Source organism: Phascolarctos cinereus, unplaced genomic scaffold, assembly GCF_003287225.1.
Source record: "Phascolarctos cinereus isolate Bilbo 61053 unplaced genomic scaffold, phaCin_HiC Scaffold_726;HRSCAF=1367, whole genome shotgun sequence".
NCBI lineage: Eukaryota > Metazoa > Chordata > Mammalia > Diprotodontia > Phascolarctidae > Phascolarctos > Phascolarctos cinereus.
The window spans coordinates 355,223,081-355,249,901 of record NW_027556098.1 but is presented as its reverse complement, the minus strand read 5'-3'; the positions used below and the strand labels follow the sequence as shown (position 1 = coordinate 355,249,901).

General features: G+C 40.9%; 1 protein-coding gene and 1 long non-coding RNA gene across 2 annotated transcripts in view; one reads left to right on the top strand and one right to left on the bottom strand.

The window, feature by feature from the left end:
• The window catches only part of CSMD2 (CUB and Sushi multiple domains 2), a 974,125-nt gene that overhangs the window by 446,204 nt on the left and 501,100 nt on the right, over positions 1-26,821 (top strand).
• Positions 34-26,821, bottom strand: part of LOC110200496 (uncharacterized) — a 34,160-nt gene continuing 7,372 nt past the window's right edge. Inside the window, exons 2-3 of the long non-coding RNA XR_002322264.2 lie at positions 11,378-11,466; positions 34-328 (exon numbers count right to left, since the gene is read on the bottom strand). This is a non-coding gene — a long non-coding RNA (uncharacterized LOC110200496). The remainder of the gene's footprint in view (positions 329-11,377; positions 11,467-26,821) is intronic.

Below are 26,821 nucleotides of genomic sequence, written 5' to 3'. Positions count from 1 at the left end.
CATGATAACTATCTTGTTTTCTATGTTCTCAGGAACTGTTTAATAGACAGGTCAAGAATTTTGCCAGGAATTGGTATTAAGCTGTCTGTTCTCAGATCTTACCCTTTTCCCTTTCTTGAAAATAAGAACGTTTGTCAGTTTCTGGTCATTTCCACCTCTTCCATTCCCTGTGATGTCCCAAGATTTCAGGTTTTGTTTCTGAAGTGATATCTGAAAGCTCCTTTAGCCTGAACATTTCAGCTCATTTGAAGCAGCCAGGGATTCGCTTCTTATCTCCTCACCCATCTTGGATGTATGTTCTATCCTTTCAGCTTTGAAGATCATTCTCCTTGTCAAAGAAGACAAAAGTAAAACATTAGTTGAGTAGACCTGCCTTTTCTATGTCATCTGGACACATCGTACTATGTTTCCTAAGCAGTGACCTCTCTCTTCCTTTTCTTTTTCTTGCTTCAAAGATAACTTTTTAAAAGGCTCCTTTTGCCTATAGTGTTTTCACAGAATCATAGAATCTCACAGATGAAAGGGACCTCGGAGGTCAGACAGTCCAACTGCTACCCAAAGTAGGAATCCCATCTACTCTATCCCCATCAAGTGGTCCAGCCTCTGCTTGAAGACTTCCAAAGGCAGGAAACTCATTCCTTGGGCTTTACACTTCCTGACAATATTCTTAGAGATTCATATTACTCTTTTTTATTGGCTCTCAGCTTTTTGTCCCTGCTTCCCTCATTTCTGCATGTCTTTTTTTATTTCGTTAATTTATTTTTAAAAATAACTTTAGTATAAAAGTAATAGCACTCTCAACAACTACAAATAGAATATATAGTTGAACTCCAAGTAAAGCTATAAAATTGGAACTGTTTACATTTTAATTTTAAAATATAGTAATAATAATATAAAACTTAACAATGACAACTTATTTTTCCTGTTTTTCCTTCTGATATCTTTTCCATATGAGGATTTGTTGCTCTTGGTGGTGGGGGGTTTTTTAATAGCCCCAGTCAATTGCATATTGTTTTTCTAATTCTGCTGACCTCAATTTGTATCACTTCATAAATGTCTTTTTTTCTATTCTAGTTCTATTTCTTTGTAATTTTTCAAAGCTTTTGCCTTTGGTGGAACAGTATTGTACCATCACAAATATGTATACTGAAATTTTTTCAGCTATCCCCCAATTGTTGAACAGATAGGCAATTTTCAGTTTTTTAGTATGGCAAATAAAGCATCTAGGAATATTTTTCTATAGATAGGTCTTTTTTCTTTTGAATAAACATTTATGAGATTTAGTCCTACTTCTGGAATTACTGAATTAAAGAGTGTAATTGGCCCTATGACTCTTTTACAAATATAGAGTACATCAATAGTATCTTGGCATGCCTGGGTACCCATAGCTTTACCAACATTGACTCTCCTTGGTATTCGGCTATGCTTAACATGTCTTTTTAAAATATAGCCTTGGAAGAGAGTTCCCTGGGCAGCCATACCAGTTAATTTAGTTCCACCAGCCACAATTTTTTTTTCTCATCAGGGCTGCATAAGATTATATCTGCAGAATTTGTTTTCATAATTTCACAGTATTATAGAACTTTAGAGTGATGAGACCTTAGCTGCCTTGTAGTCTTACATGCTCTTTAAAAGGAGCCCCCAATATAACATCCCAGACAGGGTGTAATGGAGGGCCCATTACCTCCTAAGGTAGCCCATTCCACTTTTGCATAGCTCTAAGTGTTAGAAAGTTTTCCTGCTATCCACCCCAGATTTGCCTTTTCATTAAATAATTGCTACCCATTGCTGCTGATTCTTCACTTGAAGGCCAAAAAGAACAAGCTTAATCCCTCTCCCATATATAAATATTTGAAGCCTACTATCCTATCTCTCCTGAATCTTCTCTTACAGAGAGACATGACAGTTTTGTTCAAATGTTTGAAGGAATCCCCAATATACCTGAACTGTCTTTCCTTTCAGCGTCTTCAGTCATAGGATCACACAATGCCCAGTGAGCGTCTCTCAATCTATCAGCAATTCAAAAATGGCATGTAGTCCCTTTCTGCCAAAGTTCCTTACAAAGCTAATTCACCAGATAGGTTTTCCTTCTTTAGATTTAGGTTGAATAGTTGTTTGCCATTTTATTTCCACAGTCTTCTGAGAGATGAAATTGGCATCAATAATATATCAAATGCTTTACTTTAAGTGAAATGAGACATAGAAATATTCTGGAGAGTTGAATTTGCTTATTGCTGGTATATCCTGCTTCCATGATAGCTTTGTGATCTGTGCCAAGAACTTGTTGTCCATTTTTTTCATCTACCCTAGTGGTCTAGAGTATACTCCCTCCATGATGTCACATCTGTTTATTTCACCCACCCCCAAATATTCTATCTCATTGCTCAATCCTTGTTTCTATTCAATGTGTATCTTCTACTTTTTACTGGTTAATGCAATTGGGTCAGGTCTATCATTTATATGCTCTGGGAAATATCATGTGTTCATGTTATATTCTATACACCAAGCTTAAATGAAAGAGCAGAAGAGATCTTAATAGCCTTTTATTGATTGAAGGAAGAGAAAAAAAGTTCATCGGTGTGATATCTAATTTGAGCCATTTTCTTCCCAATTTCACTGTATTATGGCAGTCAGCAAGGATTAAAGCTTAAAATGATTTATTGGTGGCAATTCCAATAAGCCTATTAAAAGCTGTTGTCACTCCACAAATAAAGCCAGAGTGCTCCTATGTAGCACCCCCTCTGTGCCCTTCATTGTGGCTAATTGGTGTAAGGCTACTTGCCGACTTGCAAATAGGAGGAGAATGGGTCAATCCACATAACTAACAATTGCATAATGAAGGAATATGGTGGTCTTCATCTAGAAGTGCAGTGTGTAGAGCAATTAATTGAAAATTTGGAAATCTAGGTTCAAGACCTAGATGGACCACCTGTGACCATGACCTTGAAGCTTATGCTAGTCCAGAATCTCAAGGAAAAGAGACACAAGCACAATTGTCTTGAGTGACTATAACCATGGTGATCAGGGGAGCCTCTTCATATTTGTTGGACTGGGGTACCTCCTATGGAGCAGGATATGTGTGCTCTGGCTCCTTGGGGATCAATACAGGCTCTGGCTTAGCACTAAAGGATTTGTGCTTTGGGATGACAAAACAGTCCCTTATTAACTGGGGAAAGGGAGGGGGAGGGAAGAGATATGTCAAGGATGATTGAGGTCTGAGCCATCCACTGTGGGCAATAAGAGCCATAGAAAAGTCCCGCCTTCCTCTGTGTGTGTGTGTGTGTGTGTGTGTGTATTGTTTGGGACGCAGACAGGCTCTCAGACCACTTTTGGGGAGGGGAAAGGATTTCTCCCCACCTTCCACAGTACATATTCAAAAAGAGAGAGGGTAGCAGAGCTTTTCTGTAGCTTTTATGGCCTGCTGAGTAGGCAGCAATTCCTGGCTCAATCAACAGTCATCTTTGCCTCAGACCCCAGTCACAGGGACCAATAAAGGATTGTTTCATCATCTGGAAGCACACATCCTTCAGTGCTGAGGCAGAGCACGTGGCCGTCTCCTTGGAGCCAGAGTACACACACCTAGCTCCAAGGGAGGGGGTGGGGATACCCCAGTCCAGAAACGGGGGTGAGAGATCCTCTCATCACTCCCTGTTACATTAACTACCGATTGTAGCTGTAGTTACTGTAACAGGGGTTATTGTAGCTTTTTCTTACTGAATAATTTATAAACCACCAGGAGATACAATCAGTCATATATAACAGGAAGAAAGAGGCCTCCACATTCTGGTCTCCTTCACTGCCACCTGGTGGTGCACTCTTCTCACATCTGAAGAAATGGGCTGCTCTTAGAGCAATTCCGAGAAGTTAGCTCTACTAAAGCAATAGCCTGGCTGCCATTGAATGAACCACAGGTTTTGGGGGCCATGTGATTTTATACCAAGTGAGGCAAAAGGAGCTTCAGCCTTTGATAAATGCACAGTCTCAAGTAAATCAGATGAGGCTAAATGCAGGGGTTGGTAAAATTCCTTTGGAGTCAGAGGCTACTTATAAGCATTCATCAGTCATTTCAGCTATTCCTGACTGTTCCTTGAGTGAAAGGTCCTGATCTAATTCACCTTTAACAGAAGCTAAAATACGCCAAATCACTGGTGCTGCGGATTCTACCATCCCAGTTTTATTTCTTTACTTTTGTTTCATATTCTCAGTTATTAATATTATTAGCTATTAATATTCTCAGTGTGAATGAATTCATCAGATCCGTTCCTGTGAGTTAGTGTTGGAGGAGCTGCCAATTTGGATCAGAGCAAGAAAGGACCTTGTTCTTGGTCACAAGGTTTAACCCCTTCATTTTGCACTTGAAGCAGCTGAAATCTGAAGAGGTGAAATGAATTGGCCAAGCTATGCAGCCAATGACGTAGCCAAGATGTGCCCAACCCCAAATATAGCGTTCATTCCACAACACTATCATGTCCCTAGGGCAGCATGAAAAGCAAGCATGGAGACTCTGGAAAATGAAATTGGGGGTGACAAAGTGGCATAGAGAGGGAAGTCTGGGAGCACTAAAGAAAAGTTTCTCTGACCTCGCAGTGGTTGGCTGGTCCTGCCTGGGCTGGTATTTGGGCTCCCTCTATGTTGGAAATCTCATCTCTGTGGGATATATCATGTGTGTCTGGCATCATTACCCTATTTGCTTCATTCCTCGGTGAATGTATAGCTTGTTGGGTAAGTTTACAATGAACCTTGAATGAATTTCTAAATATTTCTCTTCTTCAGGATTATCCTATGGCCAGGCAACAGAGGACCACAGAGCTAGAACTGGAAAAAAAACTCAGAGGCCACCTAGTCTGACCCCCTCATTTTACAGATGAGGAAATTGAGGCCAAGAGGTTAAGTGATTTGCCCAAATTCATATGGATACCACATTCTTAAACATAATAATAGCTAACATATATATATATATATGTAATTAATAATTTATCTCATTTACTTGTAAGTAATAGAATAATAAAAATGAATTATACATCTCTATATACCATTTTAAGGCTTGCAAAGCACTTTACAAAGATTATCTCATTTGAGTCTCACATCAAGCCTGGAAAGTAGATGCTATTATTATCCCATTTTACAGATGAGAAAACAAAGGCAAACAGAGGTTAAATGACTTGACCATGATCAAACAGCTAGTGTCTGAGGACAGATTTGAACTCAGGGCTTCCTGACTCCAGACCCAGTATTCTATCCACTGTGCCACTTCACTGCTCTTTTGAGAGATCCAGCAAAAACAAGCAAACAAAAAAACCAATGAGACTGCATTGGCCTGTGTCCCATATAGGCACTGACTGGCTATATATAAGATTTTGAATTAATCCTAGTCTTTTCTTTTAAGCACATTGATTCTCAGTGTTAATGTTTTTTTTTTCCTTTCTGTAGAAAAGACTGTATGATACAGCCCCAAAGGCTATTGCTAAATACATATTCTCTTGGCTTTCCTCTCTTTGGGAGACCCAATGACACCAACAAACCACACAAAATCTGCCCCCTCTCCCTCTGTTAGTCAGTAATGGCCACATACTGAGCCCTTCTGCACAACCTGCTTCTTTGAAATGGGGAACACTGGGACCAAATACTTATTTCAAACCATCTGAGTGGTGATGCTGAGAAACGTGTTGGAAAGTAAAGCTGATCGGTTAAAACTGCTCATCTAATTACCCTTTGCACACCTCTACACCTGCCATTTTTGGTGGTGCTGTTGCTGTTGTCAGGCAGGAGGGGTGAGCAGATGGCTGCTTGATGAAGTGGCAATTACTCCCTCCCAAAGATACATCTATCCCTGTATTTGTCTGCAGGCTGCAGAGGGTGGAGGTTGACAGGTACCCTGTAACTTAGTGGCTGGGGGGAGTGGTCATGTAGGCTTTGATGAAGGTGAACAGGGGTCCCTGGTATAGTCATGGGTTCTGGAAGATGCCAGTTCCCAATTACCAGCCTCTCTCTCATATCCAGGGCTGTCTGGCCCTGTCAGAGAATAAACATAATTCTCCTGCTTGGACATTTGAAGTATATACCAAGCTGGCAGAACCTTGCAGCCATCTCTGCCTCCTACCAGAGGCTAAGTGCAGGAGTGTTGCGCTGGTCAAAACCTGTGTGACCGGGACATACTTAGTTTCTTTTCTGCCAATGACAGCAGCAGCTCCCAGGACAGGGCTTCACGTGGGAATGCAGACATGCAGCATGGCCTTGGAGAAGTTATTTAAACTCTCTAAACCTTGCTTTCCCTTTGGAGGTGGTAGAAAGGGCCAGTTTTCCAATCCAGCTCCCAGGGCCAAAAGAAATAATACATATGAAGACTTTGAGTTCCTTGGAGAGAATATACTGAGTGCAATACAAGATATTATTGCTGTTATAATCATATCTCGAAAGCACTTTGTGCTCAGCATAGAGGGGGTCATGTAAATACGAGGAATTGCTATGATTATTAGGAATCCTTTAAGCTATACAATCCTCCAGAGTCCCACAATTTTAATGCCTAAGGGATTTGCAGATATAATTATTGGCAGATGAGCCTCAAAAGGTTCAATTTGCATAATGCTAGCATGCCATTACATAGAGCAGCTGAGAATTTTCATGTTAGACCCAGGTTGTGCGGCTGTATCCATGAAAGAGAGCCCAGGACAATCCACAGAAGAACTCTCATTTTGTTTCAACACAAGGGGTTGAACCTAGAATTCTGGGTCACCCATTTCCTCTGTCCAAAAGCTGATAAGATAGACCCATCATATGAAAGTGTTTTGTAAACTTTAAGGCATTATATAAATGTGAAGTTATTTTTTGTTGTTCCGTCCAAGTCCAGATCCCTATCCTTGCCATCTGCTGACCTCGAGTTAGCAGAAACAAGCTTATTACTTGTGTGATCTCAGAACTCATTTAACCTCCCTAAGCCCAGAATTCCTCATTTTTTTAAAGGGTTAAATGCCAAGGTGATCTCTAAAGGTCCATCCAATTTGAGGTCCTGTTATCCTGTGATCTTGAGATACTCCCTCAATGACTTCAGTGCCTAGCTCATAGTCTTCTCTGTCCCACCTCCTGCCATCATCCCTGGTTATTTTCATATTCATGTTGATGCCTCTTTGAACACTCCCTGTCCTATCAGTTCATCAACCTTCCCAACTTAGGTGGCCTCCACCTTCATTCTACTAAGCCTCCCATAGTGACAGCCATAGAGCCCATCAGCATCCAAGATAGTTCCATCTCCAAAGTTTTGTCTGAGATTCCTTTCTCTGACCAGCCTCCCTTCTACTTCTCCTACTACCTACATCCTCCCAAATCTGTTCTTTGCCCTGATCAGCATTTCAGATACCTCTTTGTTCTCACTCTCCATCACCCCTATTCTGGCTTCATTCATCCACTCATAGACTGGATCCTGTGGTCAACCACTTCGATAAAGCACTCTCCCCTGCCCTGAAGCCTAGCTCCTACTACTTTTTCATCCTGTTCGTCCCTTGATAACCACCACTGGCCACCATCTCTGCCCCAATTTCTGAATGTTGCTATAAAAGATCATGTAATAGTGCTAATGGGTCTACTACAAATTCGTGTTATCTAACTGCATCTGGACCCATACTCACTGCACAGCATCTCTTTTACTGTGCAGTAAAAAGAGATCCTATTCCTATTTTATTGAGAAGATTGAAGTCATTTGTGAGGTATACTTTCCTCTCTCTACTCTATACTTTAAAGCCTCTTTAGATCTTCAGCAATCCTCTTCTCCTTTCTATTCTGAGGATGAAGTGACCTTTCCCTTCTATCCACAATTCCATTCCCTCTCTTATCTTCCAGAACATGGTTAAGGTCCTTCTATCAATGATTTCCTTTCATTCTCTCTCATCTTCAGTCTCTTCCTCTCTCTCCTGGCTCCTTCCCCTCTGCCTCAGGTCTCCTCTATCATAAATAAAAATTTTCACATCAAAGTGCTATCCCTTCCAGTTACTGGCCAGTATCTCTATACCCCTTTCACTATACTAAATTCCTCTATTCTCCATGCAGTAGCTCAAAAGAAATGTGAGATGTGCAAATTTAGAGACATCTCCACTCCAAATGTTTGTATGAACTAGTTATGCCCAACCTGTGGTAGAGCCTTCCAAGTTCATGTTGGTCTGATCAGCCACAGTCAGAAATAGTGTACCTTGACCCCAGAGTAGTGATGTCATTTTGGCCTTCTTTGAGTTCAAAGCCCAGCAAACCATACTAAACTTCTAGAAAGAGTCCTCTGCCATTGTTTTCCCTACTATGCCTGCTTCCCTCACAATCATTCTCCAGTACCCTTCGATCTGGCTAGTGATTTTTTAATTTCCATAATCCTTTTGGCCTTTTATTATTCTTCATCCCCCTTAACCTTTCTCCCATATTTAATGCTGGTGACACTCCTGTCTCCAGAAGATACCTTTCTTCTGGTTTTCCTCTTAGCTGTCTGCCTTTTGGTCTCTCTTGATGATTCATTTGCCCTCCCACCTGCAAAATATGGGTGGTCTCTTACACTCTATCTTGGACTCTCTTTTCTTCTTTCTCCGTGCTTTGTCTCTTAACGATCTCATCTAATCCAATGGCTTCAGCCATGACCACTGTGTTTGTACCTCCCACATCTATACCTTCAGTCCCATCCTCTCCTCAGAACTCCAATTCCACATTTTTTACTACCTGCTTAATACGTCCACCTGGATGCTCCACTGGCTCCTCAGACTTCTAATAGATCCGAAACCAAACCTATAGTTTTCTTCCCAAAACACATCACACTCCCCCAGGGTTCTATTTTTGTTAATGGCATCATCATATGAGATTTCAGTCACCTGAGGTGGTTAACTTTGTAATTATGTTTGACTTTTCCCTCTGTCTCATCAGCTACACACAATCAGTTGCAAAGCTCCATTGATTCTACTTCCATATCTCTTGCATTTGTTCCTTCCTCTCTAAACATGACACAGCCACCACCCTCACCTGTTCCCTAGACAATTGTAAGGAGTCTCCTATTTCCTTGCTTCTACTCCTTCTTCCCTCAAATTGTTCCTTTACAGCTGCCAAAATGATCTTTCTAATGCACAGGTCTGACGATAGCTTACAAATCTTGGGTCCCCTTTTGCCTTGAGGCATTATCCTAGAGAATACAAAACCAACTCTTCAGCCCGTCATAGTCAGTTTCCACTCTTTATTTGCCTGCATTATTTCACTCCCCTTCACATACTTGAAGTTCTAGCCAAACTTACTTAGATTCGATTCCTTGATCTCATTCTGCCCTCTCTCACTTCCATGAATTTGTGGATTCCATTTCAAAATGTCTGGACCTAGAATACACTCTCTCTATAACTCTTTCTTCTTAATTTCTTCTCTTTCTTTAAGGCCCATCTCAAGTGCCACCTTCCCTATGAAGCCTTCCCTGATCTCAGCTGAATATGATTTCTTAATCACCTTCAAATTTTCTTAGAGCATATTTTTTCTGTATCTCTCTTTTGTTCCTATCCCATTTTATCATTTGTCGTACTTATTTCTGTATAATACTCTGCTTAGATTGTGAGTACTTTGATGATAAACAAGAATAATTTTCCGTCTGTGTGTTTGTACTTTGAACAGTTTTCTGGACACGTAGGAAGTGATTGACAAATTAACAAATATTTAAGGGATGAAATGTTATCCATTTACCTAGCATGTAAAATGCCAACCTGGACTATTTCCTTAATAATGTGAATAATGGGATCTCACCTTATTCTGCCTCATACACTCTACATTCCAACCAAACTGGACTACATACTATTCCCCACTGCCTCCCATGGTTGGAATACTTTCCTTCTTCTATTCCATCTATTGGAGTACTTAACTCCTGTAGGAGACATTTCCTGATTCCCCTAGTCAGTGGTTCTCCCTCCCCCTCCCCCCCAAAAAAGCAAAAGATTACTTTGTATTTATTTTCTGTTTGGATTTGCTCATCTGTATGTGTGTTGTTTCTCACAAGTGGTAGAATGTAAGTTCCTTGACAGCAGGGACAGCAGTTTTGCTCTTGTCTGGGGATACAAAATCCCCAGAAACTTTCAAGTACCTGCCACTAGTCATTTAATAAATGCTCATAAATTGAATTGAATTGAATTGACGTTCCTCTAAATGCTTGCTTGGGAAGAAGTCTAAGAAAATGCAACAGAAAATGACCCCATTTTGGCCAAATTTGTCTGCTATGGCCCTGTACAATCCATCTTGCCAAAGATGATTTGAGTCTCCGTGTTGTGGAATTTTTTTTTGCTTCTTTTTGGACCAGTTATATATAATTTTTAAATCTTCCCAGGGTTGAATTTTCTCCCCTGCTTTAGTGCTTACTATAATATGTTGAAATACCAATAAGGCTAATAATTTGCTCTATTTGATAAATCGACCACAGGGACCTCAATCTATTCTGTGTCATGACAGGAATGTTTTGACCTTCACAAAGAAGATGAGTGCTCTTGGAACCATACCCTGGGAAGCCAACTCACATTCATCAACAATCAGAAAGTCTGGGCCCTGTGAGTTTCAGAGCATTAAATCACCATATGAAGCATTAGATTCATGTGACAGGGATCTTGAGCATCGATGGCTTTGCAGAGCTGGCTGGAATCGTTTGATTCTGAAAGAGAATAGCTAAGGTATGGGGGCAGGTGGCACCAGGGGGTGACAGGGAAAGACAGGAGAAAGGAGAAGGAGAAGGAGAGGGATATTACCTTGAAAGTGTCTAGCATGAATACAATTCAGTGCAATGGAACAAGAACCTACTATGTTGTCAGGAACTATGCTAGATACTTTTACTAAAAAGATAAGACAGTCTCTACCGTATAGGCACCATGAAACATGTAATAGGTAAATAAATGCAGAACATATATACAAAATAAATACCAAACCATTTCAGGGAGCTGGTGGAGAAAGCTATGATAGACTATGCCACCCCTTTCCAGAATTCCAGTCAGGACCTAGCATGAAAACAGCTAGTACTGCTTGCTAGGGTTCCAGGTCTAAACTGGGACTAGTTGACTTAAATTAAGACAGTAACCCCCCACCCCTACCCCACGCTTATACAATGCTACGTGTACGTGGAGGCTGCTTCTCTAAACCAGGACAGATGTTGCCAAAGGAGATCCCCAACCAGGTACCCAGATACCTGTCCTCACTAATTCCACCTAAGCACCACCCACTGCCTCAGATTCTACCCAACCTAGTATTCCCGAGTGTGTGTCGGATGCAGACAAAGAGAAATAATGAACTGGTAGGGATCTAGAAAGATCACGTCATTCAGCAGGAATGGACCTAAACCATCTCACACATCTAGGAAGCTGATATTCTTTAGAATCTCTAGGGAATGAAATTTTACCTCTTATTTTGTCACTTATTTCTAGGTCTTCTAGTCATGAGTCAGGACATGCTTCCTTTTTTCATCATTGTAAGGCCATCTGCTTTTATCTGTGTACATGAAAGGAGAGAAAAATTAGTCACCATCCTCCATTTTAAAAATCCTCCTGTGGGGACCTGAAGGTCATTATTAATAATAAGTCAGACCCTGGGCAAGTCACTTAACCTCTGCCTCAGTTTCCTCAATTTTAAAATGGGAATAATAATACCTACTTCACAGGGTTGTTGGGAGGATCAAATGAAATATTTTTAAAGTACTTAGCACAGTGCCTGGCACATGGTAGGTGCTTAATAAATGCTTATTCCCATTCCTTCCTTCCCAGAGACAGTGTTATTCCTTGCATATTAGTCGGTCTTAAGGAGTATTTCCTGAATTGTCTAATTGAGTTATGTGGGGCACAGTGAGGAACAGAAAGGCTATGTTGGAGAGCAGAAGGACATGAGGCTGGAGAGAGAGCCAAAGAATACACTGATGGAGGGTCTTGAATAACAAGTTGAGGAATGAAGATTTGGTCTGATAGGTAACAGATTTATGAGTAAGTAACTAGTTCCACATAAATATTCTTTCATTAATAAAGAGCAAATTTTTCTTGAAAAGGCCATCATCACCAATGTTCTAAGTTCTAATCTTAGAATGATAATTCATCCTTTCTACTTTTGTGCTGTCTAACCTTTCCATGATGTCAAGACATATGTATATTATACACATGCTTAGGAACAGAGCATTCTAATAGATAGAGTGCTGGGCTTGGAACCAGGTAAAACCTGGGTCTAAATCACACCTTTAATATTCATTAAGGGATTCTTAGCTAGGATCTATGAGCTTGTTTTGATATTTTGATAACTATATTTTAATCTAATTAGGTTTCTTTATAATTCTATAGATTTATTTTATGCATTTAAAAACATTACTCTGAGAAGGGGTCCATAGGCTTCATCAGACTGCCAAAGGGGACCATGCTGCAAAAAAGGTCAAGAACTTCTATACAATTTTTATGACTGGGTATATCACTCAATCTAAGTCTCAGTTTCTTAATAAGTGAAATGGAGAGAATAATTCCTTGTATTGCACAGGTTTGCTGTGAAGATCAAGTGAGATAATATATGTGAAGTTGGCAAACTTTGAAATTTATATAAATGGTTCCTGTCTTAAGCTCCCTAAGAGTACAGATTGTTTCATTTAGAGATAGATAGGTAGATAGATAGATGGATAGATACATACATACACATACATACATACATACATACATACATAAGTACATAGATACATAGATAGATAGATAGATGGATGGATGGATAGATGGTAGAGGAAAGGAGAAAAAGAGGGAGAGAGATGGGAAAGATAGGGATGAAAGGAAGAAAAGAGAGAGAGAGAAAGATTTATCTTGCCAGTGCTTAGTACAGTGACTGGCACATTCAGTAAGGCTTTTAATGAATGTTCTTGGATTGGTTAGCATTCATCAGCCAGAAGAGAAAGTTTAGCCAACACATTCATTAGGGTCTTCTTTACATTGTTGTTGTTGTATCTAGTAACTTGTTAGTGTAAACTAAGATTTCCTACCTTTGAATCATTTGAATGCTTAATTAGCATTTTTTTAGTGAATTGAATTGAAACAAGGTGATTTGGCCTGATCACAAATGCTGACAGTGCCTGAATTTCTCTTGTTTATGAACTTTATATATTTACATTTCTCTAGAGATACTAGATGATAATCAGGGCCTATTGAGGCCTTCATTTAAGAACTAAAGAGTAGGGCTCACTTGGACATAAAACTAAGGACCTTTGGAAACATTTGATTGAGATGACCTTGTTCTTTTCTAACACCCTGGTTTTGGTATTTTGAAGAGTTATGATCACAACCTATTTGTTCCTTCCCATCTTGTGCATTTTTTTTCTTGACCGTGTTTTCTCACAAATTCTGGGTGGTTAGACAGATCTGATTTGCTGGTCCCAGCAGTGTACTACCCAGGCTGTCCATCTGGTTCCTATAATTCCTGCCACATGACCAGACCATCCGCTTCATCAGGTGTACATATCTTCGACAATGTCTTAAGCATCCCTGCAGTTGCTCAAATCACATAGGACAACAATGTAGCCTTTTCACACTCAGCTGTTTATTTTCACTGCCTTTAGGGTTATTTGTAATTTTAATTCTTCCCAGGTCCATTGTTTTCTGATTCACAGCCACACAGGATTACTGTGTGAATTTTGATATTAAACATTTAGGAGCACCTGGGGATCAATGAAATCACTACAGATTTTCCAGATGCAGTCTAACCAAGAGTCTGCCTCCTATGAATTCTGGGTCCAATTCATTGACCCTCTGTGGTGCCTGTTTGTGGTGCACATTTGTTGTTGTTCAATTATTCAGTCATATCTGACTCTTTATGACTCTGTGGACCATACTGTCCATGGGGATTTTCTTGGCAAAGATACTGGAGTGGTTTGCCATTTCCTTCTCCACTTCATTTTACAGATGAGGAAACTGAGGCAAACCAGGTTAAGTGACTTGCCCAGGATTACACAGCTAGTTAATGTCTGCGGCTAGATTTGAACTCAGGTCTTCCTGACTCCAGGCCCAACACTGAGCCACATAGCTGCCTCCAAGATGCATATACTGATGGACAATGAAATGGTAAACATGCTATCATCTGGATAATATGCATTTTTCATCCACTTTGTTCTGTTATGTCAATGGTTAGACTGATTTCCTTTCATTGTAGATTTCACTAAGGACGCTTTTTAGCAACATCTTAGGCTTTATGCAATGAATACTACAAATAGCTGACATTTATATAGTACTTTTTTTTTAAGGCAATTGGGGTTAAGTGACTTGCCCAGGGTCAAACAGCTAGTAAGTATCAAGTGTTTAGTCTGAGGCCGGATTTGAATTCAGGTCCTCCTGATTTCAAGGCCGGTGCTCTATCCACTGCTCCACCTAGCTGCCCCTATATAGTACTTTAAGGACTATAAAACACTTAACAAATATTTTCTCATTTAATTCTCACAACTCTAAGAGATAGGTATTAAGGGTGTTTATCACCCCCCTTTTTTTAAACAGACCTGTGATTTTGTGGGTTTAGGGAGTTCCAGTTAGAAGCTCATCTGCCCATTCAGTTCATTTCCTCTGCAGACTACAGTCTTAAGGAGTTGCCTGCAAGCTGAGGAGTTAGTAAATTTCAGATGAGAGATTTGAATTTGGGTCTGAACTAACCCCAAATCCTTCATTGCACAATGTCACCTGAGAATAGGAATACTGGGTAACCTTGCTGTACATAACAAATCTTTCTTTACTTTGGATTTTTACAGAACATCCCTGCGGGGGTAGAAAGTCCAGGCACATGCAAAGGCACAGTGAGAATGAAATTAGTGTGCCTGGGGCAGAGGGTTCATGCCTTTGGAGGAGTAGGAGATAAATCTGGTGGGTTCTGAGGTGCTTCAGGGGAACTTCTGAAATAGTCCTAGCCAGTGGTGTGCTCATAAATTTTTAACAACCAGCTCTCCAAAAGGGGGAAAATTGAGATAGCGCAAACTGTTGAATTTGATCTGCATTATTCACATTTTTCCCCACCATTTTCTTACAGCTAGGCAATCAAGAAAACATTAAATCAAGACCTGATTTGTAGCATTTGCCAATTTCCAAGGAGTAAATACTCACACTGAAAATTTAACAATTATCTCTCCCCAGCTTTTCTGTGAGGTCCACTAAGAAGGATGAGGAATATGGATGGCTGTAGGAAAACGTACTCTAAAAGTACTTAGTGCACTAAAAGATGCTCCTCACCCTTTCCTTAAATACTAGTAACGCCTGTGGCCCTCTGTTGGCTAGCCAGATGTATAATTGGTGTATTGGATGCTCTTAGACTGGACACTCCCAAAGGATGGGCTCTGTTTATATCATAGGATCACAGATTTAAGAGGGAAATTTTTAGGTTATGTGGTTCAACCCTCTCCTTTTACAGATGAAGAAATGAGGTCCAGTGATACAGGTGACTTGCCTAAGGTCACACCAAGTCATAAGTGATAGAGCTAGTATTTTTTAATTAATTTATTTTTTAGTTTTCAACATTCACTTCAAGATTTTGAGTTCCAAATTTTCTCCCCATCTCTCCCCTCCCCTCACCCCAAGACAGCATGCATTTGAATACCCCTTCCCCGAATCTGCCCTCCCTTCTATCACCAGAGCTAGTATTTGAACCCAGATCCAGCACTCTAACCACTACACCATACCCTCAAAACCTGTCGCTTCCCTATTTCTTTTTTTTTTTGAGTTAAGCAAATATTTAGTCAAACAAACCAAAGCCCATGTCATCACCAGACTCCTCGGATTCTTCTTTTTTTGCTTCCTCTTCCTTCTTCTCCTCAGCTGGGGCAGCTGTCCTAGCAGGAGCTGCCCCTCCAGCAGGGGCAGCACCACCAGCTGCTGGGGCAGGTCCACCAACTCCTACATTGCAGGTGAGACTTGCAATGTTGACATTGGACAGGGCCATTGCAAATAATACTGGCCAGAATGGTTCAACATTTACACCTGCTGCTTTAATGAGGACGGAGTAGGTGCAAGCGGGCTTAGCAGAAGGATGAGGAGAGACTTGTTTGTAGTGGTGCTAGTCGCCCCAACGCGGCCTTAGCTTCCAAAGAAGAACCAAGCACCTTACAGACAACTGAAGAACCCCTTTTTCTTTTAATGGTGTAACTATTCTCCCAGTCTCCTAGGTTAGCTAGAAACTTTGTTACTATCTTTCATTCTTCTTTCTCCCTCATTCCATACGTCTAATTGGTAATCATGTCAAGGCTATTTCCACAACGTATCTCACAACCTCACAATCCTCTCCACGTCCGCTGAAAATACTCTAGTTCAGACCCTGATCTCTTCTCACACAGCATATTATAGTAGGACACAGGGTGTTCAGGACATGGCATTTAATCAAAGCCTTTTCTAGACAATGATGTTTTGACCCACACAAGACAAATATTTCTTAAATGAATGAATGAGTGAAATTTCTGCCCTCACAGAATTTCCATTCTAATGGTGAGAGGGGAAAGAGAAAGAGGTCAAGACAGATGTAATCAGCATATATTTATAGTAGTTAACATAGCTTCTGAAGATTGTTGCTTGGATAAATCCTACCTCTTCCAAGCTGGCCACCTTTGCTCATGACCTTCTGGAGCCCAACTCCTGACCCCCAACACATACTCACTTATATAAACCTTACTCGTCTTCAGGGGTCCAGCTCCAATCCTATATCCTTCTCAGTTGTTAGTTCCAAGTCTTGTCTCTCCCTCCTCTTAACTCCTCTAGCACCTAAAATACTAACTCATGTATACTTTGACAGAGTTTTAAGGCTTGCCTTTGTATAGCATCTTCCTCAAAACTCAATGAGGCAGGTAGTTCAAACATGGTTATCCATATATAATACAGCATTTCAAAGTTTCCAAAGCACTTTACATATATTATCTCATTTGATCCAAGAAAAGCAACCTCTGGGAAGTAGGTGTAGCATAAGTATGATTATCCCTATTTTACAGACAAGAAAGAAAAGTGAGTCTCAATGGAGAAGTACCTTGGTTCACATTCACAACGGCCAATAAGTGTTAGAGACAGGATTCAAATTCTCTGTGGGCTTCTGGTATACTGTTTTTTCCTGCCACACTACACCATACCACACTATACCACACACTGACTGTTTCAACATTTAGTCCACTTTTCCTTGTGCTGTTTATCTATTTATAAGTGTGTCTTGTGTCCTCAGGTAGATACTAAGCCCTTAAGAATTCAGAGTATGCATGCCATATACATTTTTTAGTTCCCAGCTCTGAATTTAGGGTTCTGAAAGTGGTAATGTATACTGAATGTCAATTATGATTCAGTTTAGTACAACCACCATTTATTTGGCACTACTATGTGTTGGGCAGTGTGGCTAGAACCGAGATATGGAGAAAAACAAAACAATCTTAAGGAACCTTAAGGAACCTCCTTAGCCTATCATGTACATATTTTTCTATCAAGACAGATCATAGCTGCTTCATATGATTTTATGAGTTGCCATTCTCCCTGCCACCACCATCACACGGATACACAAATCATTACCTAGCAATAAGCCAAGTCTCTTCTCCAAACCCAATTAAGTTGGTCCTCAAACAAGACCATTGTCAGCACTACGTACAAAGTCTTTCCAGCCTGATACAAATGTCTAGAACTTGTACTCCACCAACAAACCGAGAATTACCTCCATGATAACAATGAAATATCAGAGAGTTCTTGATTACTGTAGCATGTACTCCAACCTGACTTTCCCAATATATACTTGGACTAGCAGATTAGGTCTCTGTTGAATTGTTGACCACTTCTATTCTCAGAACTCTGGGAGTAACTCTGAGGGGTTTGGGTTTCTAGTATTATTGCTTATGAGCCTTCATCTGGCATACTCTAATATCACTTTACAGATAATAACTCCCCAACATCAGTGAACCAATTAACAGAAATTAGCTTTTACAAAGGAATATCTATTAAGAAGGTATAGCAAGACCAAAGTACAACAATATTCCTCCAAACATGAAAATGCGCTCTTTCCTCTGCAAGTGAAAAGTGACTCAAACTTAAAGTGATTGCTATAAACATCCCCCTGTCCCCAAAATTTGTGTGGGGGGCACTTTCTGGTTCTTGGACTTGGGAATCTTTTGCTCCCTACAAGGAGTCCCCATCAAATTCACTTCTAGGTGTGGCAGAGCCTGAGGAACAAGACACTCCCTTGCTTGCAGGACATGGTATCTCAGCTGCTAGGTCAATTCACTGTTGGGCGGAATCTAACAGATCATTCCTCAGGGAGGGCTCCTTACCAGACTTGTTGCCATTGGTTCTGGTTGCTGAGGGGATCTTTGATGGTAATCTGGGCTGTTCCAACCTGTATACTCATTCACCTACAACCAGGAAAGAATCAACGCAAAGAAAGAAACATCATGCATTCCTGACCACTTGGGCGTCTAGGGAAAGGGAAGGTACTCAAGAGAGGCTATTAACACTGCTGCTGTTGCTGTCACCACCACTGATACCTACCCTAGCAGTTAATAGTATTCCTTTCTCCTCTACTCAAAAACCTGCTGAGGAAGAGAAATGGTGAGAGAGAGAGAGAGAGAGACAGAGACAGAGAGATCTTCCATTTAAATCTTTTTTGTACACACTCAATTCTGGATTAACAGCCGATTAAAAGGTACTACCATACAGTAAACTGGAGAAGAACTGTGAGAGGATCCCTCCATGTGTTCTAAAGTGGAGAACTGGGCCCCAAGTCTCCATGTAAGTTAATACTAGGCCAAGTACATTACTCATGTTCTACAGACTGATGCCTCATTGACCAGTCCCCCAGTTACATAGGCCTTTATATGATCAGCCTGGTTAAATTTGCTGAGGCATCATAGAAAATTAGTATACCAGGCAGTAAAAGTTTTTGGCTAATAATGTAGGAATATAGTTATTGTGACTAAGGTGATTGATAGATGGAATTAACTTAAAGAATTTTACATTATAGCATAGTAAATGGCACCTGCCCAGAGAGTAGCTTTATATAAGATGGCAAATGGTAGATGAGGAGGAAGAGGAAGATGCTGATCCATAACCATTATCATCCTCCTCCTCCTCATCATCATGAGGCCATATTTCCTGGAGGATGTAAACTTTAAACTTCAAGCAGATTTAAAAATAGAAAGGAATAAGGCAGTATGATAAATAGGGAGAGGAAGTTTTTTCCATCATGAGAGGAAGCCTAAAAAGACCACAGGAGTTTGTAGTGAAACACATATGGCTGCCACAAAATATAGAAGTTAGGGTGGTAGGTAATAGAAAAGCCAGTGGGGAGGTATAGTGTATCCTGGGGCATTTGGAGCCAAGGGAAAGTGCTGTTCTTCCTCTTGGATACACACTTTACATAATACCAAGGAGAAAGTAGAAATGCACTGGTGGGAATTCTCCTTTCTACAGACAACCTCCTTGGAAAGGGGTAATAACTATTGTCACATCTAGGAAGACATGCTCCTCACAACATGGCAGAAGTTTGGGGAAATAGACTTCACGTTGGCCTTTATCTCTAAGGCATTCTATCTACATGTATTCTGTTGACTTACTTGACATTATAAAAGAGCTATCCCCAATTCCAGAGGACTGATGATCAAACAAATATGTTACCCACCTCCTGACAAATAAGTGATAGATTCAGGATGCAGGGCAGGACATACATTTTTTTAGACTTTACTAATGTGGGATTTTGTTTTGCTTGACTATGCTTATTTATTATAGTGTTTTCTTTTTCTAATGGGGATGGAAGGAGAAAGACAATATTTTTATTGAAAAAAAAATTAAATTCAAAGATAAAAAATGTAACACTAAAAATCAAAGAGCTACCTGAAGTGGCCCAGACCCACCCCAATCACCAACAGGCTAAGGAGTGCCCCATTTTGGTGGAGCTCCCTACTTAACTAGAGTTGTGTGATCTTGAGCAACTCATTAAACTTCCTAGCCCTTAATTTCTTCGTGTGAAGAATGAGAGGATTGGCCTAAATAGTTTCTGAGGTCCCTTCCAGTGCTAGACCTATGATCACTATGATACCGCTTACCACAGGCATTGGCAACTTTATCTTCAGAAGGTTCTACACTCAGCACTTCCTCTCTGGGCTCTAGCAGTAGGGCATTAATTTCCCTCCCGTGAACAACTCAAGTTATCAGGAGCCTATGGGCACTTGAGGGGCCCTGGTGTAAACACTTCAGTAAGTGGAGGCTTCTTGGTACTTTAAATTTTTATTATCTGTAATTACCAGCAATAGTCACCAAAGAACCAAATGGCCACAGTGGGACTCCACTTGCCAGTGTGACTGCAAACACAGCTGAGCTGATGGGGCTGCCAAGCTGTTCCTGGAGCAGTCATAGCGCCCTGAAATGATGCTGGACTCCCTCTTCCATACAGATGGGACAGTAAATCCCAGCACTTCATTGAAGCAAAGGCATTGTTTGATCTCCCTCCAGCATTAGAGACAGGCCAATGTCCATATGACATGTGACAGGCTTTCCAAAATCTCTTACTTATCCTATAGTCAAAAATCTGGGTAGAAAGAAGACCTGGGCTCCACCTTGTGACTTACTTTGTGACCTGCAACAAATCATTTAATCTTGAAAATGGCAATAAAAACCCCTGCCTTTCTCTCCTTAAAGTCTTAGAGGAATTCCCACAGGAAGCTTCATGATGAGATGGATATGAGAGTCAAGCAAGTCAACAAGCACGTATTAAGTGCCTATTATGTTCTGAGCATTGCAAATACCAAAAAAATGGCAAAAAAAATAATCCATGTTCTCAAGGAGCTCACGTTCTAATGGGACATCATGAAAAAAAGATATATATGGGATAAATTGGAAATAATTTTAGGAAGAAAGCACTAGCATTAAAGGAGGATTGGGAAAGGCTCCATAAAAGGGTGAGATCTTTGATGGGACTTGAAGGACGCTAAAGAACCTCTATGTCTAGGGGACAGTGAAAATGCCCAGAGATGGGAGATGAAGTATCTTGTTTAAGGAACATCAAGGACCAGTGTCACTGGATCACAGAGTATGTGGGGGTAGTAAGATATAAGAAGAACAGAAAGGTAGGAGGGGACCAGGGTAGGGAAGGCTTTGGACACCAAATAGAGGCTTTTTATATTTGATTTTGGAGGCAATAGGGAACCACTGGAATTTATCAAATTGGGTCAAGGAGTAGGTAACATAGCACGGTCAGATCTATGCTTTAGGATTATTACTTTGAAAGCCAACTGGTGAATGGACTGAAATGTGTGGGCAAAAGACTTGAGGCAGGAAGACTGACCAGAAGGCTACTGTAACAGTCCAGGTATGAGGTGAACGTCCTCAGAGAGAAAGGGACATATGTGAGAAAGATTGCAAGAGTCAAATTCAAAGGACTTGTGGTGGGCTTTTGAGGAATCAAGAACACCTTGGTTGCAAGCCTGGGAGATGTTGATACCCTAGACAGTAACAGGAGGAGTTGAGAAGAGGGTGCTTTGGGGAGGGGAGAAAGAAAACAAGCTCAGCTTTGGACTAAGCTCTGATGTTTGGACTGACATTGATAGTATTACTTGGATGAAGATCCAGCAAAGGATTATAAAAAGCAACAGTCAGACAGGTAAGAGAGAACCATGAGAAAGCATTGTCACTAAAACACCTAAAGACAAGAGGATAAAAATGAAGGAGAAGATGGTGATCAACAGTGTCAAAGGATGCAGAGAGGTCAATAGGGATGAGGATTAGGAAAAGGTTATGATGTCCTCTGAAGCTCAGTCCTTTTCTCTTCTCTCTTGATGATTTCTGTTGGCTATCTTGCTGATGGTTCTCAAGTCTACTAACCCAATCCTAACTTCTCTGATGAGTTCCAGTCTCACAATTCCAACTACCTATTAGATATCTCAAACTGGATGTCCCAAAGACACTTCAGATATGTTCAAAACTGAATGCATTTTATTCTCCAAAAAAACTGCCTTCTTTCTCAACTTTGCTCTTACTGCCTAGGGCACCACCATCCTCCCAAGCCTCCTCAGGCTTGCAACCTGTGTCCTTACACACTCTCACCTACCAGTCCTATGAATACATCTCTCATATATGCCCCCCTTCTCTCCTCTGACACTGCCTCCACTTCCTCATCACCTCATGTCTGGACTATCCCAATAACCAGACTGCAGTTACAAAAAGAATGAGAAGACGTGGCCTCCAGTTATGGGAAGCGTATGGGCATTAGCCATGAAAGACAAAGGGAGGAGAGATATAGGGTAGTGCGGTTCGATAGATCTAGTGAGGGGTTTTGAGGATAGGGAGGGGAGGGGACATGGATTGTTTGTAGACAATAGAGAGGTTGAAGAGAACTGGCCTTCCAGCCAGGAAGACGAGGGTTCAGGTCTCACTTTGTCTACATATTAGTTGTATAGCCCTGGATAAGTCATTTAACTTTTCTTCTAGGCAAGTTGCTGAGACTAGAAGGTACTAGCCTGCACTAGCAAAATGTAGTGAAAGTTCCCAGTACCAACAAAATGGCAAATCTAGTTCCTGTCTCCTAGTACTCCAAGATCATGTATGAGGAATGTCTGTGAGTCTCTTACCAGAAACAGGTGCCTGTAAGCAGGGATTCTTAACCGGTGATCCAAAGAATAGATTTCAGAGACTCCATGAATTTGGATGGAAACCAATATACAGCTTTATTTTCATAACTTCTACCCCAAATTTAGTATTTCCTTACATGATTTTAAAACATTATTCTAAGAAAAGGTCAGTCTGCTCGGCTTCATCAGATTGCCTAAGAGGTCCGTGACACAAAAAAGATTGAAAAACCCCTGCTTAACGTTTTTAACCTAAGTTGTAAATACATCAGAGCAGGCTGCCTGCTTCCCTGGGTAGAGGTGAGAGCCTGTCTCCTCTCCTGGCTAGCTAGCCCTGCTGTTCTCCATATTTGGCAGCAGATGGTGCTAGCAGCCATATGAACACTTCAGATGTTAGGAACACTTCAATAGCATTGTGATGTCACTGATGTGGGGACTCCCTCCACTGGAGCAGATAGCAACCCATCCACCCTTTCAAGCCCTGTGCAAAATTTTTATCCATGTTTTCCCATAAATTTTCCTTGCAGAAAGGCTTGGGATGATTGACCACAATATGATTAATTGTATTTGGCCATGTGACCCATGAAACTAGAGAACGATAAGGAGATTAAATAAAACAAAGTGCTTACTTTCTTTCTCCCCCATCCCACTACACACACACACACACACACACACACACACACATATACGTGCATGCACGCGCGCACACACACACACTCTCCCTTCTCTATCCCACTGAACCCATAAGAGTAGGAGTGTAACTCAGAGGAAGGAGCCCTGGATTTAGAGAACCTGGGTTCCAACTGGGTGACTTTAACCTTCTTAACTGTCATTTTCTATATCTATAAAATAAGATGTGTGAACATAGAAGTAGAGATGGGGAGAGGGAATGGAACATTAATGTTTTTTCTCTCTTCCCTTCTAGTTCTTCATAGGCTCATAGACTGAGATCAATACGGGGACCATTTAACAGAAGAGAAAAACTGAGTCCCAGCTCAGAGTCCAATAACCTTAAAACTATGTCTTGTCTTTGGATCTCTCATCATTTACTACAGGACCCCAGGAGGAATAGGCCTCGGTTATTTGTTTGTTGACTTAGATTTGTTAAATCCAAGGTTTTAGGAGTATTTTCCTCATTAAAAACCTTTCGAGGTAATAGAGTAGAAAGAGAACTAGGCTTGGCCTCTGAAAATCTAGAGTCTGTCTCATTCCAACAACACCACACCAGGGCCTGGTGGCACCAGAGTAGTCCCCATTTTAAAACTGCTTTTACATCCTTCCCTACAACTGGGCGGTAGGTGGTACAGGCTTATCATCAGGATTAAATGAGCAAACACACTCTGTAAACCTCAAAGTAACAATATAGATGTGTGTGTATGTATATATGTATGTTAGTGTTGATGATGTAAGGAGAGAGTCTGCATGGTATAGTAGATAGAGATCTGGCCTTCCAGGGAGGAAGAGCTGGGTTCAGGTCCTGCCTGGAACACATACTGATTGTAAGACCTCTAGCTAGGCAAACCATTCAACCTCCCACTACCCCCGGGCAACTTTCTAAGACTATAAGTTAGAGAGATACAGACTTGCTTTGGCAGAATTCACTCTACCAGTAAAATCATGGGACCAGTCCCTATCCCTCTTAATACTTGCACCCTTCCCCCATCTTATAGATGAGGAAATAGGTTCAGAGTTGTTTGAGTAGAAATGCCCATAGTCACAGTCTTTGACACACACTTACTCCCCCCGCCCTTTGCACATTCTATGCTCCAGCCATACTGACCCACTTTCTGCTCCTTGAACACGACACTCTATCTCCACCTTCCCTTAGTTTGCTCTGGCTAGAAAGCTCTGGCCCCCTCACCTCCATCTCTTAGTTTCACTTCAATGCTCACTTTAAATTTCTGCAGGGGTCCTCTCCTGGTGCTCCCCCCCCACCCCTACCTCGCAGAGTGCCTTCCTCTCTGAGATTACCTTCCACCTTACTTAGTATATATCTTCTATGTGCCTTAGTTTATTTTCATGCTCATTCCATATTTTAAAATGTAAGCACCTTGAGGGCCAGTTTCTACCTTTCTTTGTATCCTCCCCTGACTTAGCACAGCACGTGGCACATAGTAAGCTCATGATAAATGCTTGTTGACTGACACAGCTATCACTGTCAGAACTAGACCTCATACCTAGGATATAAATTTATAGACTGTCAGAAATGGGAAGAACCTTGTAGATTCATTTAATCCAACCCTTCATTTCATGTTCTGGGAAACTGAGACTGGGAGGAATGAAGTGCCTTGTTTTAAGTCACCTACAATAAATGTTGAGGTGGAATTAAAACCTTGGCCAGAATCACAAAATAGAAACTTCAGAACTGGAATGAACCTCTGAGATCTCCTTTGTCCAACCTGTACCTGAACAAGAATACCCCCATAATATACACACAAGTGGTTTTGACTGAACACCCCAAATCCTGCAATCTCCCCATTACACACCACACTGTTCCTCAGTTTTCCTCCTCTCTTAAATGAGGACAATAATATATGTACTACCCAGGTCATGGGGTGGTTGGAAGGAGAAATTCACTCTAGTCATTCAGCAAATATTAAGTACCAGGTACTTACTATGCAATGGGAATAAAAAGACAAAAAAAAAATTAGGTGAGATTTTAAACCCCTTTGTAATCACAAACTAGTATAGAAATGTAAACAGATTATAATTAGTTCATGGGCCATAATGTTCGTTTTTCTGAAGGAATTTCTACTAAAAAACAAAGAAAGTTGCCACCTTCCACCAAACTAAGAAGAATAGAAGGAAATGCATTTAGTTTTACAGAGTACAAGTTTCGATTCTAATCCTAGTTCCAATCTAGCAATAGGTAGACAGCACGGTTTATGAGGTTGCCAAGGTGGTACCTTTCCTATTTCTCTGCTTTGTACTATATATTATGGCAGTAATCAAGCCAAGACTCCGGGGGCTCCTGGATGTTTCAGCCTGTACATACTGTCTCTGAGTGCCAGCCTCCTGCCCAGGAGAAGGGGTTGAACTGGAGATCTGGTATTGGAGCCCAGGCAAGACAGTTTGAAAGGACAGTGGCCTGGTTGTTGGGAACAACACACACACACCACACACACACACACACACACAAACAACCTGATCATTACATCTTAATAGCTACACATTATCCTATTAAAGCAAATCCCAAACATGCTATTGGAAAGCCCAGCAGAGTCTATCAATTCCCTACCTGACTCTTCATTTTACTGAGCTGCCCTCAGAGCTGGGTTAATTGAGTTTGGAAATAGGAAACCTCTTAGGTGACACTAGATGATCCAAAAGGAAGCCAGTGATCAAAGAAAGGAGTTTTTTGCAATGCAGGTAGGTAAAGAAGTAGGACTGAAAGGCTTCCCATGACTTCATAAAGCAATTATGTAATACTTTATGTGCTATATAATGTGAGTAGTTATTATTGTACAAATACAGGAAGGATCCATGCCCTTCTTTCTGCCACTCTCAGCCCTCCTTTCCAGCTTCCTTTATGGGTTGCCTTCCCTCCTTTAGAATATAAGCCCTTGGAGGAATAGGGACTGCTTTGGTTATTTCCCTTTTATCTCCAGTATTTTTGCACAATGTACATAGCATTTAACAATGCTTTACCTATTACTATCCATCTACCCATCAATCAATCAATAAACATTTATTAAGCACCTACTAAGTGCCAAGCACTATGCTAAGCACTGGAATACATTTCTGGTGAGTACTGGGGACAGCTCAGTAAGATGAACAGTCAGGTGGGGAACTGACATCATCTGCTGGGCTTTCTAATAGCATGTTCTGGATTGGCTTTAATAGGATAAGATGTAATGGTCAAGTTTGGTTTGTTTTATTTTGTATTCAATAACCAGTCCATTATCCTTTCAAACTGTCTTGCCTGGGCTCCAGTACCAGATCTACAGTCCAACACAGAAAAAGAGTCAAAAGACAGTTCCTGCCCCTAAGGAGCTTACAGTATAATGGGGAGACATATACAAACATATACAGAGTAGACTATCTACAGGATAAATAGGAAGTAATTAACAGAGGAAAGACACTAGAATTAAGAGGGGTTGGGGAAGGCTTCCAGTAAAGGAAGAGATTTTATTAGGGATTTAAAGAAGTTATGGAGTGACTTCCATAGGCAGAGATAAGGAGAAAGAGGCATTCTAGGCATGGGAATCTATCTATCTATCATCTATCTGTCTGTATCTATTTGTCTGTCTTTCAGTTTGTCTGCATAGATTAGGTCAGGGT